Raw genomic sequence first — 19,948 nt, 5'->3', positions numbered from 1 at the left:
TTATAGTAATTACGGGTCGTTGTTGTTAATAGTTGTTTTTGTATCAGTAAAAGCCCTAGCTGGGGCCGAGTTAATGGCCCTTTTCTGGGACAGTAAAGGGTGGGGACCTCCGGAACAGTGAGGAGAAGAGACTTGGGGGGGGGAGGGATATGCAAAATAACTCCAGGACCAGCATGCCATGAGAAGCTACTGCTTCTAGCTTGCTAAAAGAGACACCAAAACAACGAGCCAACTAAGAGTTGAGAGATTGGAGTGATGTCTGGATGTCAGGAATGGAGTGCTGAGCCTGCAGAGATGCTGAACACCTTTGAAGTCCCTCTCACCCTTAGCATGGGAGTCGTACCGACGCCGGGAGCGAGAGATGCAGCAGGAGTAACATCGGAAGGGGTCACCACGCCATAAAGGCTCCCACGAGGCCCGGACCCCCAGCTCTGCCCCTACTGGAAAAATCTGTGAATATCCTCCTCCTCCTCCTCCTCGTCCTGGGAGAGACAATGGGAAACTGCAGACCCGTCCGAGCTGCCCAATCCTGCGCTGATAACTTTTAGTAAAGGCATTAAAAGGAGAAAAAGTCTCCTGCCCAGTTTATTTCACTAACTGTTGTCCAAATTTTTATTACTCCAATTATATTACTATCTGTATAACCATTTTATTCCTATTAATCTTTTAAAAAATTAAAAACAAGTGATTGGCGTTTTTCACACCATCGACTCAGGTGCCTCAGGGGAAAACCTGGGACCCTGAACCCCTCCTCCTTCCTGAGCGCACATCTCATGGCTGTGCGCAGCTGCTGCTTGCAGAAACCTGGCTGCTGCACACAGCTGTGCTGTTTTTTGCCACTGCTTCGGGCTTTTTTGCTGCACTATAACACCCCCTGCCTGCTGGGACACCCCGCAGCTTTAGCAATGGCTGCAGAGTTTCTGCTACATTGTGTTTGTCACCTTGGATATGTATTACAGCAACCTGATGAGGTCTCCGGGGTGAGAGAAGGACGAGAATCTTGTTTCATGATCAGAAGGCTGGATTTATTGATATATGATATATAATACATTATAACTATACTAAAAAGAATAAGGAGAGAAGTTGCAGAGGCTGCTAAGCTAAGAATAGCATAGGAAAGAATGAATAACAAAGTTCTGTGTCCAGCAGAAAGCAAGGACAAAACTCTCCTGTGAGTGGTCAGCAAATCCAAACACTCACAGAAGCCAAATCACCGCTGCACCTGTTATATTCCACACCAGCCGATAACAATTGTTTACATTCTTCTTCTGGGGCCTCAGCTTCCCAGAAGATTAACAAATCCCAAAGAAAGGATTTCTATGAAAAAATGTCTGCGACATCTCACCTTTCTAAATTGTATAAATTAAAAAGAAAAATGCTGATGTGAAATGAACGGGAAATTTCTTCACCTGTAAAATATACAATACTAACAAATCACTAAAACAATCCTACAATCTAAGAAAATGCAAATAACAATGCAAAGAGAATTCAAGTCCAAGCAGCTGAGTTTCAGGAACAGTCCATGAGCTGAAGTTGTTTCTCTTGTAATATCTGAGAATCCTTTTTGGTCCTGAAACAGACTTCTGCAAAAGTCCCATCAATAGTTATCACAAACCATTGACGGTCTTACAACAATTTCAAACAATTTGAACAACTTTTAGAATGTCCTTTTCTGGCCCTTCAATGCTTCAGAGCTGCTGCCCGCTATTTTCATTTTTTTTTTTTTTTTTTTTTTTTTTTTTAGAAAAGGAAAAGAGCAGCAGCCGAGGAGAGCAGTGCCAGAGAAGGAAAAGACCCTGGGGGCCCTGGCTCATGATGGACCAGGAACCCCAAAACTGGCCCACAAAGGGGGGCCAGGACCGGTAGGAGAAACCACAACTCCCAGAAACATCAGGAGGCCAAGTGATGGCTCTGGCCCAAACCCATGAGGCAGGGTCTGCATTCCCACAGGCCTGCACCCTGCTGCCAGTACAATGGCAGCACGGGTGGTGAGACGCTTCCTTTTCCCAAAACCACTGAGGCGTGCCAGCAGCAGGGAAATAGAAGCCTTCCCCAGAAATCCCATCTGGGGTCTGGAGATGTTTCCCACAGCAAACCAGCTATGGTCTCCTCCATCTGTGCCCTCTTCCCCTGCATTGCAAATGCATCAGGTGTATCTTCCATCCGCCCCATGGCACCATCCCCACTGGGCTGGGGACCAAAGGCAGAACTCTCGGGATGCACCTGCCCCATGCCACTAGGGCGCAAGAGAGGCGGCAGAGATGGCAGCCTCCATGGGACAATCCCCGAAAAAACACCCCCCAACCCACGGAGAATGCTGATCTTGAACGCAGGCAGACGCACTGCCCCCACAGTCAGCTGGCGGGCACCCCCTGCTCCATGGAAGGGGAGGCCAGCCACCGGGGCCGCTGCTACAGAGGCAACCGGCCCGGGATGGTCCGAGCTCAAACAAGCCACCGGTTCCAGGGCAGTCTCTGACGCCGACATGGAGGACAGAGTCTCTGATAGCAGCAGAACTGCTGGGGCAGCCGGTGGAAGCAGCGGGGGGTCTGGAACCAGGGAGGGAATCACGCTGGATATAGGAGCGGCCGTGGGCCGCTCCGAGGGTCCTGCGGGTTTGTCGCTGTCTCCAGCACCATCCTGAACAGGGACTGTCTCGGCTTGAGGCGGCAGGGGGCCCGGTGGAATCAGCGGGGGGGCCGAAGGGGCTGGAGAGAACAACTCCTCCGCTGAGCCGGAAGCTGGAGACGCGTCATCATCGCCTAGCAACTCAGGAGCCACAGGAAGTGCTGTTTCTGCATTCTCAGACGCAGGCTGGGAAGCCGGTGAAGCCGCGGGCAGGACCACCTGGAGAGGCGGAGACGGGATCGCGCGGAGAGGTGGCCGTGCCGGCGAGGCGGGTCTTGGAGGCAGACGCGGCGCTAGCAGAGGCGGGGGGGCCTTAGGGACCGGTGCCACCCCCATCTCTGAGCGGGGCGGGGTCCGAGAGGCCGGCTGTGGCAGGCCCGTCCACTCCCATCCCCCCTGTGGGGGAGAAGGGGGGGGAAGAGACAGTTCCATCTGCGCAGGCTCCAGAGAAAGAGTAAAAAAACTTCTTCGTGTGGCGCAGTTTCACCCCCCCCCCCCCGCTGCGAAGCAGGGGGGGCTGGGAAGCCCCAACTCATCCCCCACTGGGTCTTCTCCTGCTGGGGACGGTGGAAATGGGGCCTGCCCATAGCAGTTAGAAATCCATGGAAAAACAGCTGCTCTCCATTTCAAAACTGGGAAGAGCTTTCTAAATGCTGGGTAGACGGGAGGGAAGTTGCACCCCTGACCCCAAACGAATTGGAAAATGGAATCCATGCATTCCCAGACAAAAACATCCAAAGCGTATAGGACATTAGTAAAGAACCCAAAAAGCTTTGCCCATCAAAAAAACTCATAGAGATCTGTTGCTGACAGAAAAAACCCATCTTCTCTACACCATTCTTGCCAGCGGGCAATAAGTTTCTCCTCTGAAGGAGAAAAACGAACCACGTTCTCCAAGGGGTGTGTCCCCCATATAAACAGCCACAATTTTCTCACGGCTGAACCCTCAGGGACAGAAAAATCAACAGTACCTTTTGAAAGGGTCCAGCTTGCTCTGGCCAGCTCCATGGTTATGCTGCTCTTGTCTACCATCTTTCCTGAAGGTTTTCAGAAGAAGGTTCGCTTGTGGTCAGCCTTGGCTGTGAACTCTGTCCAAATCAGGATCTTCAGTTCTTCAGCTCCTAGCTTGAATCCACTTCTGTGGTCACTTCAAAGCAACCATCACATGCTACACATACAGGATTTTACCCAGTGCAGCAATTTGCTCCTCTGGTCTTATCAAATTAATTTTGCTCTGACACGAGGGGTCACCAAATATTACAGTGACCTGATGAGGTCTCCGGGGTGAGAGAAGGACGAGAATCTTGTTTCATGATCAGAAGGCTGGATTTATTGATATATGATATATAATACATTATAACTATACTAAAAAGAATAAGGAGAGAAGTTGCAGAGGCTGCTAAGCTAAGAATAGCATAGGAAAGAATGAATAACAAAGTTCTGTGTCCAGCAGAAAGCAAGGACAAAACTCTCCTGTGAGTGGTCAGCAAATCCAAACACTCACAGAAGCCAAATCACCGCTGCACCTGTTACATTCCACACCAGCCGATAACAATTGTTTACATTCTTCTTCTGGGGCCTCAGCTTCCCAGAAGATGAACAAATCCCAAAGAAAGGATTTCTATGAAAAAATGTCTGCGACAGGTATGTCCACCTCTGCTGTTCCAACCACTGCTCCAAGGTTCCTGCTACAGTCCATTTTACTATCCAGATGGGCACTGAGACTAGCTGGCCCTGTGGGTTTGTAATGGAAGCACCTTTACTATCTCTCTTGCCAGCTTTCCCGCCATTACCACGTGGAGAGGTGTGGCTGACCTCTCACCACAGCGCACCCCTACAGTTGCAGGGGAATCATTGCACCACTCCTGCCAGTTGTGACCATAACTAGACCAAAATGGAAAGTGCTTGACAGCTGAGAGGAGGCTGTTATCAGGTTTCTGGGGTTTTTTTGTTTGTTGTTGCTGTCATTGTTGTTGTTTACCTTGTTATATATATACATACTACTAAAGAACTGTTATTCCTTTTCCCATATCTTTGCCTGAAAGCTCCATAATTTCAAAGTTATAATAAGAGGGAGGAGGTCATATTTTCCATTCCAAGGGAGGTTCCCACCTTCTTTAGCAGACACTTGTCTTTCAAACCAAGACAGTTTTCCATCCCACTTCCTCATGTAATCTCTCTGGTCCTACAGGTAAAACCACAGGGTACCCTGTGGTGTGTACCTTCTATATACTTTCTCTTGAGCAAAAGGACACTGGTTGTCAATTGCTGACATACAGATGATACTGAAATAAACCAGATAGAAACTTTCTAACACAGTTTTGAGTATCAGAAATCAGGCATTCTTTATTGCACTGCTGAGCACTTGGGGGATTCTTCCTCCATTTGAGAGCCTTGAGTGTTGGGTGAATAGAGATTTTATCATATGTCACAGACACATTTTATGAAAAATCCTTTTGTTAGGATTTTTTCTCCTGAGAAGCTGAGAGGCCTCAGAAACAAAATGTAAATGATAGTTATCTGCTGCTGTGGAATGCAACAGGTGCATCTTTGATTGGTCCATGTTGGTTGTTTCTAATTAATAGCCAATCACAGTCAGCTGGCTTGGACTCTCTGTGAGTCATGAGCTTCTGTTATCATTTCATTCTCTTGCCTGCTAGCCTTCTGATGAAATCCTTTCTTTTATTCTTTTAGTATAGTTTTAATATATCATTTTAATATAAAATATATAATAAAATAATAAATCAGTCTTCTGAAACATGGAGTCAAGATTCTCGTCTCTTCCCTCGTCCTGGAACCCCTGCAAACTTCCACAATCATACACACGGGTTGCATACTCATTAGCTATCCCCACTTCCTTGACTTTATTTGACATAGTCACACCCCTTATTGGAAGTCCTAATATGGTTCTTTGGGGTCTGTCTTCAGCATCCAGTGTCCTTTTTAGGTGGCAGTTCCTAGACCCCTGCTTTTGAGTGCACACAATACCGTTGTTTTGCATAACTTCTACTTTGTCAGCCTTACAGAGCTGAGCAGGCATCCTACTTGTGTTTTGCATGACTTCTGTTTGCCTAAGTTACATGCTTTATTTCTCCAAAGCTGTGCTGTTGTGTTCTATCATCCTTATCAAGTAAGTAAAATTCTGTTCTGTTCTACGGTCCTTTTAACAGGCATGAATGAACTCAGAAATTAACTCAGAAAGTATACCTGAGTTAGTCAATGAGAAGCACTGTGAGAGCATTTTGATGAAGTATAATACCAGGAAAAATGCATGCATGCAACTAACGCACAGCACAAAGTCCTGCAAGTTGTTATTCCTCATCAGAAATCACTCTATGGTCCTTCACTTTTACCTGTCTGGCAGGACAATTTATCTCTCATTGGAGCTGTTCAAGCACTTATTTATTAAGATGTTGTTCAGGTTTAGAGCAAATTTGGGGAATAATCCCCCAAAGGAGCTCTGGTGGGAAAAGCAGATCCAATCAGCCCCTCCCCCCAGGTGGTCCAGGAGGAAAAAATACCTCCTTGGAGAAAGGTGGAAAAAAAATGTTTATTAAACAATAAAACAAAAACAATATTAAACAATGAGACCCCTTGCCACTCTAAAAGAGATGACAAACTGAGAAAACCCCGTCTCTGGGTTGCAGCTCACTCAGTCTCTGATCAGTCCCTCCGGTGCTGGAATTGTTGCAGGCCAGACCCGGCCCGGTGGGACAGAGATGTGAGCTGCCGGTGCTCCCCTGGGTGTTCAGTCCAGAGCAGGTTTCAAGAGGTCCATACAAAAGAAAAAAACACAGCCCAGGGAACTTCTTTGCCTCAGATACCTAACACTAACTAAAAAGCAAAAGAAGAGCTCTGTCCCACTGTCTGTCCGCAGACAACAGTCAAGGAGGAGGAATGTGGGGGAGGGACAGCAGTGACTGGAGGAAAAAACCCTGCACTTCTCTCCCCTCTTCACTCTCTGCAATAGGTCTTAAAGGTGCAAAACTTACGATTCAGCATAAACAGAAAAAGACGATTGGGGATAAAAGCATCATACAGCCAACACAGGACAGCCCCACAACAGAAACCTAGCAACTATTCCCTGGCAAACAAAACTCACCTGCCCCAGTTCTTGATGGCAAAATGCCGGTGCCACTTGGCACCGTCACACCAGCCCAACTTGGCACTGGTGCCAGCTTGGGTCTGGGAACCATCCTGCGTAATGCAGAATTTCAGGAGCCAGCTGGCAACTCGCAGCCCCAAGCCCCCGAACAAAAACCTCGGTCCTTTTTCCTGGCAAAAAAAAAAAAAAAATCACCTTTCCATGGCAGATTGCAGGAGCCACTTGGCACTGTCTAACCAGCCCGACTTGGCACTGGTGTCAGCTTGGGTCTGGGAACCATCCTGCATATTGTGGAATTTCAGGAGCCAGCTGGCCACTCTCAGACACAGGTGCTCGAAAAAAACCTTGCTGCTTTTTCTTGGCAAACAACACTCACCTGCCCCGTTCTGTGATGATCGATTGCAGAGGCCACTCGGCCCTTTCAAATCAGCCCAAGTTTTTACTGTTGCCAGCTTGGATCTGGGAACTATCCTGCATATTGTGGAATTTCAGGAGCCAGCCAGCCACTCTCAGCCCCAGGCCCCCTAATAGAAACCTCGCTCCTTCTTCCTGGCAAACAAAACTCACCTTCCCCAGTTCTTGATGGCAGATTGCAGGAGCCACTTGGTACTGTCAAACCAGCCTCACTTGGCACTTGTAGTAAACCCCTCAGGTTTAGCCAGGGCCCCTTGGAGAATCTGAATGCTGACATAGCAGCAGAGAAGCTTCCTGACTCCAGGGATATCCGCCCTATATCCTATTCCTATAGCCATGTAAGGCAGTATCTTGTTAACCCTACTATTGGTCACTTATGGTCACTCTAACACCTTTTCCATTGGTCAGGATTGGATCCGGGCCAAGGGTATAAAAGTAGCATACTGTACCCCTACTAACTTGGAAGAAGAAGAGCTGAGACCCTTCACGGAACCCTACAATAAAGCCATACTCGTGGAACAGCCAGCGTCTTCTGCTTCTCCTCTCTCTACCATATGCTGGAGCCTTAGGCCAAGGGAAAAAGCTACCTAGCAAGCAATGCTGAAATCACAAGAGCTGCCTAATCACTAAGAGCTGAATATTCCCTGCTTGCTAGGGGCTGACCTGTGGCCTTGGTCTGAGAGCGAGCTGGCTTCTAGCACCCAGTCCCCTTGGGGACTGAGCTCTGGAGCTGTAATAGCTTGCCTAGGATAAGACCAAGTAAGGCTCATTTAAGTGGTGGCCCAAACGTGTCATTGGACCCGGGCCCCCAGGAGCAAAGCGCCACCGGAGCATCGGAGCCTTTCAGGGCCTCCTGTTATTGCCTGTTCGGGAAGCCTCTCCTTCTGCGAAAGGACTTTTCGTTTTAGAAAATCCTTTCTGCGGAAGGCTCAATTCGACCCTCAACAATACATCTGGATGAGATAAAGTCCGAGGAGAATTGAGGAGCAGACACCCTTCCACAGACCCCTGACCCCAAAGGGCGTAAGTATTAATTAAGATCGCGCGCATACCTTTGGGTGCTCTAAAAAGCTTTTTCATTTTTTTTCTTTTTTTCTCGTTTTTCTGTGGAAAGGGCTTGAAAATCATGGGTACTTGTTTAAGCACCCTAAGACTAACCACACTTGAGAGAGAGTTATATTTAACTATTGTAGAAACCTTATCTGTTAACAATTTCACTTTTTCTAAAGGTAGTCTGTCAAAAAAGACTCTTAAAAAATTTGTAACTTGGATTGTGCTGCATTTCCCTGAAACTGATAAGACCACAATTACTGAAAATTCTTTCTGGGATACAGTTGGAAACACCATTTATATGTCTCAAACAAAACAGGACTTTTCTGTTACTAACTTCTTACCTTTATTTCATATAATAACAAAAACGATTGAAGAATCGAATTCTGAAAAAAGTTCCAAACTAACAGAACTTTCCTCCTCTTATGCCAATTGCGCTGATAAGATAACAGAGGAATGTGCCTTGCAGGCCAGAGAGCCGCTGGGCTCTGAAGAGCTTCCTGCAGATACCACCTCGCAGGCAGAAGCCAAGCAGTCCCCCCCCACATTTCCCCCCCTCGCGGGACCCGCGCTGCCCAACTCCCCGTTTCCTGTAGCCCCCCATCTCCCCGGCTCCGCTTCCTTCCTGCGTCCGGCCCCGGGGGCCTCGTTCCCTGCCCCTACCACCTTAGCCTCTGCTGCGACCACCCCTCCCCCTGCGCCGCTCTACCCCCTCCTCCCTCCCCCCGCGCCCGTGCTGCCGTTGACGCCTCCCATCGCCGCGATCCCGGTCCTCCCTACCCCTGTGCCGCTGTTCCCCGCCCCCACTTGCTCCACCGTGGTATCCCCCGCTCCCGCTGCTGCCCCCACCCTGCCCCCTGCCACGCCTGCCGTGTTCCCCGGCCCTGTTATCGCTGCTGCCCCCTCACAACCCCACGCTGCTACCCCCCGCCCCTGCGACGGCCCTCCCTGCCGTCACCGCCCCCGCTCCCGCCCCTCCCGAGACCTCCCCGGCCCCTCCCACTTCTTTCCCGAGCCATGCCCACACCCTGTCCCCCCGCGCCGAGCCGCACACATGTGCAGTACCCCAAACCAGCAGCACTGTTTGCGCACCCCTATACCCCCCAGGCGTGCATCCCCAGCCTGCCCACCCCCCCTGCCCCCACACGTCCCTCCAACCCCCCACCCAACCCTCCTGCCACCCGAACGGATCAGAGACTACCAGCAGCGTCACCCCCCCACCCAATCCTGTCCCTGCTGTGCTGCAACCCCTTACCCAATAGTGCCAACTTCGGGCCAGTCACTGAAAACCTTGAAAAACACTTCTAAACGACAAAAAAGGAATTCACGGGTAGCATATCCCTCACAGCGTTCCTCAGACGATGAGAGTTCTTCTGATAAATCTGATTTTGATACGATTAATATAGACCCATGGGCTCTTATTGAGATAGAAGCTACAAAGTCTGGGAACTGGGACCTAGCACAGAAAATCACAGCCTTTCCAGTCGAGTACAGGCAAGGAAGGAATGGTGGGGAATCTAATATCAAGACATGGAAATCAATTTCTAATAAGGAACTAGTGCAATTGAGAAATATAGCTAAGGAACATGGATGTAGTTCACATATCTTTAGAAATTTCCTAGAAGCCATGTTCTCTGCACATGTCTTGCTTCCTCACGATGTAAAAAATATTTCACAATGCCTTCTGTCACCGGCAGAATATTTGTTATGGGATAGGCATTGGAAGAAACACATTATCAGATTCATATACTGCTGATGCTACTAAGACCAACTTCACAGTAGAACCGAGTGCCGGTGGAGGAGACTTTGAAAAGCCAGCTGTACAAATGGAAACACTGAATAAAGAAGCGCTGCAGGATGTAGCAATTGAGCAAAAACCTCCTTGCTTCTAATGCAGGATGAGTCAATGCCAACAATGCATTTTTCTACTATAAAACAAGGCATTGAAGAAAGCTTTATAAAATTTGTGGACAGACTTAGAGATGCTTTGGAGAAACAAATAGAGAGTGCTGAGGCAAGAAAGGAACTCTTATGTAAGCTTGCTTTCAGCAACTCACATGAGAAATGTAAGGCCATTTTGAGGTCTCTACCGGTGGATTCAGACCCTACTATAGAGCAAATGCTAGAATGCTGTACACGTCACATGTCCACTGAAAATACAGGGGCCCAAGCAGTTGCTAAGGGTATTGCTGAAGGAGTTTCGGGTGCATATGCAGTCATAACCTCTAAAGAACAAGCTAAATGCTATCACTGTGGAGAGCTAAGACATTATATAAAGGACTGCCCGGAGAGATCACCTCCCCGATACCATCGTAATTATTATCAAAGACCCCAACATCAGCAACGCTATCAACTGCGTCCTTTAAACTCCTTGAGGCGCCCGTTTGATCTTCGGGCGCAGAATACAAATCAAAGGCCACCAAGACCCAATCACGCACAAACCCAGCCTGCTCGAGACCCAAAGGAGAAGCCCCAACCCACGGGACAACCCAGAGGGGTACCCGCCGGCAACTGGTAACTGCTTTGCTCATAGACTTTAATGATAAGAATGTTCACCGTCTTCCCACAGGAAAATATGGACCTAAAGGGAGTCCTTCAGACATTCTAATTACAGGTGACTCGCTTAATACTCCAAAGGAGATCTTCATTGTTCCAGAAGTGCTGACAGTGCAGCCAGGACAAGAGATCCTCGTGCAGGTATACTGCATGGACTTAGCATTTTTTCTTTCTACGGGAACTCCAATAGCTCAGGCATTTTTACTCCCAAAGAATCACAGGGAATAGATTCCTCTCAACCCTACAGCTATGTGGGCACAAGTCATGGGACCATCCAAGCCTACCATCGAGTGCGGCCTCTCCTGCAAAGGAGAGAAGACCCACGTGCCAGGGATGCTGGACACCGGAGCAGATGTGACCATCATCGCCCGTTCAGATTGGCCAGCACAGTGGGATCTACAACCTGTTGCAGGCATGATTTCCGGGATTGGTGGAACTACAGTATCCATGAGGAGCAAGAACAACATCCTGGTAGAAGGGCCAGAAGGCAAGCTGGCAACCATCTGTCCATTTGTGGTAAAGGCCCCCATCACTGTTAGGGGCACAGACGTTTTATCCCAGTGGGGTGCTTCCCTACGTATTCCCATTCAGGATTTTTGACTGGGGCCACTGAGTTGAGCGTGCTGCCAAAAATACCCCGTCTCACCTGTAAAAGCCACAAGCCTATCTGGACAGAGCAGTGGCCCCTAAAGAAAGCCAAGCTGCGCCCCCTAAACACCCTCGTGGAAGAACAGGGACTGGTGCCAGCTTGAGTCTGGGAACCATCCTGCATTTTTCAAGAATTTAAGGAGCCAGACGGCCACTCTCAGCCATAGGCCCCGGAAACGAACCTCAGCTCTTTCCTCTGGAAGACTAAACTCACCGCCCCGGTTCTTGATGGCAGATTGCAGGAGCCACTTGGCACTGTCAAACCGGCCCGACCTGGCACTGGTGCCAGCTCTGGTCTGGGAACCATCCTGCATATTGTGGAGCTTCAGGAGCCAGCCGGCCACTCTCAGCCAAAGGCCCCTAAACAGAAACCCCACTCGTTTTTCCTGGCAAAAACTCACCATCACCGGTTCTTGATGGCAGATTGCCGGAGGCACTTGGCACTGTGAGACCAGTCTGACTTGTCACTGGTGCCAGCTTAGATCCGGGAACCCTCCTGCGTATTGTAGAGTTTCAGGAGCCAGCCGGCCGCTCCGGGCACAGGCCCTCGAGCAAAAACTTCGCTCCCTTATCATGGCAGAAAAAACTTACCTGCCCTGGTTCTTGATGGCAGATTGCAGGAGCCACTTAGCACTTTCAAATCAGCCCGACTTGACACTGGTGCCAGTGAGGGTCTGGGAACCATCCTGCGTAATGCGAAATTTCAGAAACCTTCCAGCAACAGTCAGACACATGCCCTGAAGAAAAAACTCCCTCCTTTTTCCTGGAAAACAAAACTCACCTGCCCCAGCACTTGATGGCAGATTGCAGGAGGCACTTGGTACTGTCAAACCAGCCCTACTTGGCACTGATGCCAGCATGAGTCTGGGAACCATCCTGCGTATTTTGGAGTTTCAGGAGCCAAAAGCCCATGCTCGGCCACAGGCTCCAGAAAAAAACCTCTCTCCTTTTTTCGTGGCAAATATAACTCACCTGCCCCGGTTCTTGATGGAAGATTGCAGGAACCACTTGGCACTGTCAAACCAGCCTGACTTGGCACTGGTGTCAGCTTGGGTCTGGAAACCATCCTGTGTATTGTAGAATTTCAGGATCCTGCCGGCCACTCTCAGCCCCAGGCCCCCAAAAAAAACCCTGCTTCTGTTTCCTGGCAAACAAAATTCACCTGCCCTGGTTCTTCGTGGTAGATTGAAGGAGCCACTTGGATATGTCAAATCAGCCTGACTTGGCACTGGTGCCAGCTTGAGTCTGGGAACCATCCTATGTATTGCAGAATTTCAGGAGCCAGCCGGCCACACCAACCATCGGCCCTGGAACACTAACTTCGCTTCTTTTTCCTGGCAAACAAAACTTAGATTTCACTGGTTTTTGATGGTAGATTGCAGGAGACGCTTGGCACTGTCATCCCAGCTCGACTTGGCACTGGTGCCAGCTTGGGTCTGGGAACCATCCTGAGTAATGTAGAATTTCATGAGACGGGGGGCCACTTCATGGAAAGATGCCCGAACAAAAACCTCGCTCCTTTTTCCTGGCAAACAAAACACAGCTTCCCAGGACCTGGATGGTAGATGGCAGGAGCCACTTGGAACGGGCAAAGCAGCTTGACTTGGGAAGGGTGCCAGCTTGGGCCTGGAAACCACCCTGCGTAAAGTGGAATTTCAGGAGCCTGACGGCAACTTTCAGCCCCAGGCTGCCGAACAGAAACCTCGTTCCTTTTTCCTGGCAAACAAAAGTCACCTGCCCCGGCTCTTGATGGCAGATTGCACGAGCCACTTCACGCTGTAAAACTAGCCCGACTTGGCACTGGTGTCGGCTTGGGCCTGGGAACCATCTTGCGTATTTCGGAGTTTCAGGAGCCAAAAGCCCACTCTAGGCCACAAGCCCCCAAACAGAAACCATGCTCCTTTTTCCTGGAAAAAAAAAATCACCTGTCCCGGTACTTGATGGCAGATTGCAGGACCACTTGGAACTGTCAAACCAGTCTGTCTTGGCACTGGTTTCAGCTTGGGTCTAGTAACCATCCTATGTATTGCAGAATTTTAGGAGCCAGCCGGCCACTCGGGCCAAAGGCCCCCTAATAAAATCCTCGGCTCCTTCCCCATTGCAAACAAAACTCACCTGCCCCGGTTTTTGATGGCAGATTTCAGGAGCCACTTGGCACTGTCAAATCAGCCCGACTTGGCAATGGTACCAGCTTGGGTCTGGGAACCATCCTGCGTCTTGTGGAATTTTAGGAGCCTGCCGGCCACTCGCAGCCACAGGCCCCTGAACACAAACCTCGCCCCTTTTTCCTGGCAAAAAAAACTCACCTTCCCTGGTTCTGGATGGCAGATTGCAGGAGCCAATTGGCACTGTCAAACCAGCCCGATTTGGCACTGGTGCTTGCTTGGGTCCGGGAACCATCCTGGGTATTGGAAAATTTCAGGAGCCAATCGGCTACTCTAGGCCACAGGCCCCCAAACAAAACTTCGCTCCTTTTTGCTGGCAAAAAAAACTCACCTGTCCCGGTTCTTGATGGTAGATTGCAAGACCCACTTGGCACTGTCAAACCAGCCCGACTTGGCACTGGTGCCAGCTTGGGTCTGAGAACCATCCTGCGTATTTTGGAATTTTAGGAGCCAGGCGGCCACTCCAGCCATAGGCCCCGAACAAAAACCATGGCTATTTGCCCTGGAAAACTAAGTTCACCATCCCTGTTTCTTGATGGAAGATTGCAGGAGCAACTTGGGACTGTAAACAAATCTGACTTGTCACTGGGCCCAGCCTGGGTCTGGGAATCATCCCGCGTAATTTGGATTTTCAGGAGCCTGCCATCCACTCTCAACCATAGACCCCCGAATAAAAACCTCGCTCCTTTTTCCTGGCAAACAAAACTCACTTGCCCTAGTTCTTGATGGCAGATTGCAGGAGCAACTTCGCACCATGAAACAAGTCCGACTTGGCACTGATGCCGGCTTTGGTCTGGGAACCATCCAGCGTAAAGTGGAATTTCAGCATCCAGCTGGCCACTTTCGGCGACAGGCCCCCAAACAAAAACCTCCCTCCTTTTTCCTGGAAAAAATACTCACCTGCCCCGTTTCTTGATGGCAGATTGCAATAGTCACTTGGCACAGTCAAACAAGTCTGACTTGGCACTGGTGCCAGCTTGGGTGTGGGAACCATCATGGGTATTGCGGAATTTCAGGAGCTTGCCGGCTTCTCTAAGCTATAGACCCCCGAATAAACACCTCGCTCCTTTATCCTGGCACACATAACTCACTGGGCCCGGTGAGTTAATGGCAGATTGCAGGAGCCACTTGGCACTGTCAAACCAGCCCGACCTGGCCCTGTTGCCAGCCTAGGTCTGGGAACCGTCCTGGGTATTGTGGATTTTCAAGAATCTTCCGGCCACTCTCAGCCGCAGGCCACCGATTAAAAACCTCGCTCCTTTTTCATGGCAAACAACACTCACCTGCCCTGGTTCGTGATGGTAGATTGCAGGGGCCACTTGGCCCTCTCAAACCAGCCCGAGTTGGTAGTGGTAGTGCCAGCCTGGGTCTGGGAAACATCCTGCGTATTGTAGAATTTCAGCAGCCCACCGGCCACTTAAAGCCACAGACCCCTGAACAGAAACCTCGCCCCTTTTTCCTGGCAAACAAAACTCACCTGCCCTGGTCCTTGATGGCAGATTGCAGGAACAACTTGCCATGTTCAAAAAGTCTGACTTGGCTCTGGTGCCAGCTCTGGTCTGGGAACCCTCCTGCGTAATGTGGAATTTCAGGAGCCAACCGGGCACTCTTGGCCACAGGCCCCCAAACAAAAACCTCGCTCCTTTTTCCTGGCTAACAATACTGACCTGGCTTGGTTCTTGATGGACGATTGCATGAGCGACTTGGCCCTGTCAAACCAGCCTGAGTTGGCACGGGTGCCAGCTTGGGTCTGGGAACCATCCTGCATATTGCTGCATTTCCGGAGCCAGGCAGTCACTCCAGCCATAGGCCCCGAACAAAAACCTCGGCTCTTTCCCCAGGAGAACTAAACTCACCATCCCCGTTTCCTGATGGCAGATTGCAGGAGCTACTTGGGACTTTCAAACAAGTCTGATTTGCCACTGGTGCCAGCTTGATTCTGGGAACCATCCTGCGTAAAGTGGAATTTCATGAGCCTGCCAGCAACTCACTGCCATAGACCCCCGAAAAGAAACCTCGCTCCTTTTTCCTGGTCAAAAAAAGTCACTTACCCCGTTTCTTGATGGCAGATTGCAGGAGCCAATTGGCACTGTCAAACCAGCCTGAGTTGGTACGGGTGCCATCTTAGGTCTGGGAACCACCCTGCATACAGCAGAATTTCAGGAGCCAGCCAGCCACTCTCAGCCACAGGCCCCTGAATAGAAACCTCGCCCCTTTTTTCTGGCAAACAATACTAACCTGCCCTGGTTCTTGAAGGCAGATTGCAGGAGCTACTTGGAACTGTCAAATTACCCCGACTTGGCACTGGTGAAAGCTTTGGTCTGGGAACCATCTTGAGTATTGCCTAATTTCCGGAGGCAACTTGCCACTCAAACCATAGGATCCGAACATAAACCTCGGCTCTTTCCCCTGGAGAACTAAATTCACCATCCCCGTTTTTTGATGGTAGATTGCAGGAGCAACTTAGCACTGTCAAACCAGCCTGACCTGGCTCTGGTGCTAGCCTAGGTCTGGGAACAATCCTGCGTATTGTGGGATTTCAGGAGCCAGCCGGCCGCTCTCAGCCACAGACCCCTGAACAGAAACCTCGCCCCTTTCTCCTGGCAAACAAAAATCACCTGCCTTGGTCCTTGATGGCAGATTGCATGAGCGACTTGGCCCTGTCAAACCAGCATGACTTGGCACTGGTGCCAGCTTGGGTCTGGGAACCCTCCTGCGTAATGTGGAATTTCAGGAGCCAGCCAGACACTCTGGCATCAGGCTCTCGAACAGAAACCTCGCTCATTTTCCTGGCAAATAATACTCACCTGCCCCATTTCTTGATGGCGGATTTCAGGACCCACATGGCACTTTCAAATTAGCCCAACTTGGCACTGGTGCAAGCTTGGTTCTGGGAACCATCCTGCGTATTGCTGAATTTCCGGAGCCAGGCGGCCACTCCAGCCATAGGCCCCGAACACATACCTCGGCTCTTTCCCCTGGAGAACTAAACTCAGCATCCCCGTTTCTTGATGGCAGATTGCAGGAGCAACTTGAGACTTTCAAACAAGTCTGACTTGGCACTGGTGTCAGCTTGGGTCTGGGAACCATCCTGCCTATTGTGGAATTTCAGGAGCCAGCCAGGCGCTTTGGCATCTGTGGAAGGGGCTAGCAGCGGACCTGTTAGCTAAAGGAGCGAGAAGTAAGAAGAAGAAGAAGCTGATAAGGAGCTTTCTCCAAGGCCGTAACCAAGGAGATAGCGAGAAGGAAGATAAGAGCATTCTTCAGCTGGATGAAGCATTTTTAAAAAGTTAGGTGGAGTCAGAGTAACTTTTCACCAATGGCGTGGTATTGAATAATTGCGGCCAATAGCTAAGGTAGAAGAAGGGTAGACAACTGGAAAGTGTATAAAAGATCAGCCATTTTCACTAATAAACTGTTTCCAAGTTTTGCCAACTGAGACTGCTTGTGTTCTCTGCTTTATGTCATGACAGCCTCGACTGCGACATTTTGGTGATCCCCGACGTGATAAGAACATAGTCGGTAGGGGCCCATACGGGGTCCTAGCAATTGGCAACCATGACTCACTGGGATGTAGTGGGGGAGGCGGCGTTTGTGCAGCTGAGAGTGGCAGGTGGAAGCCACAGGGAGGTCCGGACCTGATTCCCTCCAATCAAGACACCTGGAAGTAGGTGAGCCACCAACTAGTAATAATGGGACAAAATTTATCTAAAGAGGAAGAAAATGTTCTTTCTACTTTTAAAGTTTTGTTAAGAAATAAGGGAATTAATACGTCAGACTATGCGCTTCATAATATATTGCTGTGGGCTAAATCACAGAATTTTGGCACTGATCCCCACACAGCATTTAGTGTTACGGCATGGCAAAAGGTCGGGGACAGACTTTGGCAAGTCATTCGAGCGGGAGGTAAAACAGCTATTGATTTAGCAGTAACCTGGAACTCGCTCTTTGAGGCTTTAAAGGAATGTAAAATAGAGAAAGAAACGGAGCAAGATGCGGACGAAGAGTCAGGGCTGATACAGAACCTGACGGGGGGGCCTCTGTGGTAGAAGGGGGCTGTGATGGGGAACTTAGTGAAGAAAGTTCGGATGCCATGGGAGTTACCTGGCACGCTGCCAAAGCTTCTGGGAAAGCTGCCAAGGCTTCTGGGAAAGCTGCCAAAACTTCTGGGCAACCTGCCCTAGCCTCCTCTTATCAGACCCCTAAGCCTCCTTACCTCACATCTGCGCAGCAGCTCGCGATGGTGCCTGTATATACTACACCGCTACGCCAGTTAGCTGAAATGTTTCTAGCAGAGAGAGAAACCCAGCCATCTGTCCCCCCCTTCCCTCCTCTCTGGTCCAGCCGTCTGCCCCCCCGCTCCCCTCTGAGCGGCTTGAACAACCTGCAAGGCCGTAACCTCCTTTACCTGACAGTGACAGCAACAGCGAATCAAGTGATGAGTCGCCCGCAGTAACACCTGAGTTGGGGCAAGGAGCTCTGGTCCCTTCATCTCCTAAGAGCTCTAGCCTTACTGCCCCATGTACTTTGCCTCCATGCCAAGTCACTGTGTTTCCTCGACACCCTCAGGAGTTTTGGGAATTTGTTAGGAGGAAAGCAGTTGAAGAAAAGAATTGGGACATCATAGAAAGGTTAGGTGCTCCAAGAGTACCTCAGGAGAACAGCGCCATTGCAAATGTTGCTTGTGATAACCCTATGGCTTTTCCAGTTTTCAAAGCAGTTCCTGGAACAGGACAGAACGACAGTCATCACGTCTACGCCTGGAGGGTGGTACAAGACCTCCAATCGAAAGTAGCTCAGTATGGTATTAATTCCTCAGAGGTAATGAAATTAATATGTGTGATTAATGCAGATTTGCTTGCACCTTATGACATCACTCATCTTGCTACAATTCTATTCCAGCCAGTACAATATGGTGTATTTCAAGAAACTTGGAGGCGAGTGGCTGAGCGCACCGCTTTAACAAATATGCAGTTGCCTCAACACGACCCTCGTCATGCCGTGGGTGTTGATGCCCTACTGGGCACTGGGCCTTTTGCTAATCCAGATTCACAGGCAAGGTGGGATCCTTCGATTTTGGCACAAGCTCAGCAAATTGGCATGAGTGCCTTAACTAAAACAATGGAAATAGCAGTTCCAAAACAGAAATATGTCACTATACAACAAGGGACGAGAGAACCATTTTTGCAGTTTGCAGAAAAACTTGCTGCCGCTATTGAGAAACAGGTAGATGATGAAACTTTGCGAGACAAATTGTGCGTACAATTGGCTAAAGAAAATGCAAACCCAGACTGCAGAAAGATTATTGACACTTTGCCTGGGGAACCCACCTTGTCTGAAATGGTTACTGCTTGCTCGAAAGTAGGTTCAGTTGAACATAAAATGGCAGCTCTTGCTGCAGTGCTAAGACCTTCAGCGAAGTGTTATAATTGTGGACAACAGGGGCACGTAAAGTCACAGTGTACTGTCCGGAAAACAACATTTAGGCCAAGTGCAAGCAGCGATGTTGTATGCAATCGTTGTGCTAAATCTGGGCACTATGCTAAGCAATGCAGGAGTAAATATCATGCAAATGGTCAGCTATTGCCGGGAAACCCAAAGAGGAGTGCGAGGGGGCGTGTGGGGAAACAAATACCCCAACAACCACAACAGCAAATGCGGGTCTTCCCAGCCCTGCAAAGCTACCCATTTGCGAACAATACTCAGGGGCAGCAAGCGGGTCCGCAGGGATTGATATACCCACCGCTGACACAGTAACCATTTTAACAAAAGAAATATGTAAAGTGCCTCTTGATGCCTATGGTCCGATAGGACGGGGATTGAGTGCGTTTTTGATAGGGAGATCAAGTACTACACTTAGAGGTATTCATGTGCATCTAGGGCTTATTGATGCTGAATATTTAGGGCAGATTCATGCTATGGTATCCATTGATGACCCTCCTGTCACTATTCAGAAAGGAACTTGCATTGCTCAACTTGTACCTTTTGTGAGTTCTGTTCCAAATACAGTGGACTGAAGTTGCGGCACGGGAAGTTTTGGATCGACAGGAGTACCTCAAGTATTTTGGACTGAGAAAGTAACAGAGAGCCGTCCAGAAAAGACATGCACTCTCGCGGCCAGTGGATGTCATCCAGGAACTATATCAGTAACAGGTTTGATTGACACTGGAGCAGATGTCACAATACTCTCTCGACTTTGCTGACCTCAATCGTGGCCTCTCACTCGTGCAAGTTTTGGACTCCTGGGGTTGGGTGGTGCTACAACAGGTGGCCTGTCAGCCATTGTAATTAATGTGAAACATCCTGATGGCCAACAAGCTAACATCAGACCCCATGTTGCCGATGCTCCTCAAAGTTTTTGGGGACGAGATTGTTTATCTTA

The 19,948-nt window shown here is 49.5% G+C and overlaps 1 protein-coding gene across 1 annotated transcript in view; it reads left to right on the top strand.

The window, feature by feature from the left end:
* The window catches only part of LOC128941423 (CBP80/20-dependent translation initiation factor-like), a 487,587-nt gene that overhangs the window by 222,191 nt on the left and 245,448 nt on the right, over nt 1–19,948 (top strand). The window lies entirely within an intron of this gene.

Source organism: Melozone crissalis, unplaced genomic scaffold (genome assembly GCF_028551555.1).
Source record: "Melozone crissalis strain CALT ecotype California unplaced genomic scaffold, PUWL_Pcris_2 ptg000035l_1, whole genome shotgun sequence".
NCBI classification, from domain to species: domain Eukaryota; kingdom Metazoa; phylum Chordata; class Aves; order Passeriformes; family Passerellidae; genus Melozone; species Melozone crissalis.
Note: the sequence above shows the minus strand (reverse complement) of the source record. Positions and strands in the feature narration are given on the sequence as shown.